General features: G+C 44.1%; 1 non-coding gene across 1 annotated transcript; it reads right to left on the bottom strand.

Moving 5' to 3' along the window:
- Positions 1–444: 444 nt before the first annotated feature.
- On the bottom strand, positions 445–638 carry LOC113409159. The gene has a single exon (XR_003370457.1). It is a non-coding gene; the product is annotated as a U2 spliceosomal RNA (small nuclear RNA).
- Positions 639–1141: the final 503 nt, after the last annotated feature.

Raw genomic sequence — 1141 nt, 5'->3', positions numbered from 1 at the left:
GGGCTTCAGGCTTCTGCCCTGGGGTGGTGGGTGGCGGCTCAGTCAAGATACATGGAATGTAGGCTGAGTGGGGAGAAGTCTATGTAACTCATGCAGTTATTAATAGAGGTGTGACCTCAAATATTACCAATCTCCCCCCCCCCAACAAAAAACCCCCAAACCCAACAAACCATCTCCCCAACATACCCTCAGTCTGGAAAGCATTCATCCCTCATACTGTTGAAAAGACTCACAACAGAAAGATTAGCTTTTAAAACAATCCTCCACCAAGACAAAGAAATTCACATCTATAGACTCAGAAAACACTCCCAAGGAATTTTAACAATATGAAATCAAAACACTAAAGATTTCCAGATTTTCTAACTACTTTAAGAGAACCTTCCCAAATCAGCATTTTCAGAGTGAAACTCTTTCTGCTTTTCTAACCAGAAGATTCTCCCCAAAAGGAGATGCACCGGTCCTGGAGGTACTGCAATACCAGGTCAATGCATGGGGTGGACAGAGCAAGCTCCTATTCCAGCCCCCTGTTTCAAAAATCAATTTAATATAAAGTCTTTAAATAAAGGACATATCAGATATTAAAATGATAAGAACAGACACTACAATTTGATCTTAGATCCAAGAAGCTAAGAAGCAATGCTGAGAGTCACGGACGCTACGCAGCCCCTCTGCCCCCACTGCTTTCTACCTCTGCACTACGAGCTCCCAGACACGCACCAAACACCATTCACGAGACTTTGATAACTAGGTAACTCTAAGTGAGGATCACTTCCCCGAAATGACTCCAATGGAAGAATTTAAAGCAAGAACCGTTAACACACAATTCTGTTCAAAGACAGAGAAGAAGTCTTTCAGCCTCCTTCCTCTCGCTGGTTTCCCTGTACACTCCTAATTTGCATAAACCCACCCACTGACCTGTGACTGGTAATCTCTCACTGTTAACTGTTACAGCAAAACAGGTCAAAGAACGCATATGGAAGTGCAATACCACAGCCCCAACACTCTTTTCTGCTCCCTCCCACACGTACAGTCATCAGGCACACATCAGATACAGTTTCGCTCCATACCAGTCCAGTTCCTTGCTGTTTCTTGTCTAACCACTGCACACCTATGGTATACCCTACCCTGAGCTGATTCCCGA

This window comes from Terrapene carolina, unplaced genomic scaffold (assembly GCF_002925995.2).
Source record: "Terrapene carolina triunguis isolate 2854851 unplaced genomic scaffold, T_m_triunguis-2.0 Scaffold30249, whole genome shotgun sequence".
Classification (NCBI taxonomy): Eukaryota; Metazoa; Chordata; order Testudines; family Emydidae; genus Terrapene; species Terrapene triunguis.
This window is presented reverse-complemented; position numbering and strand designations above follow the sequence as displayed.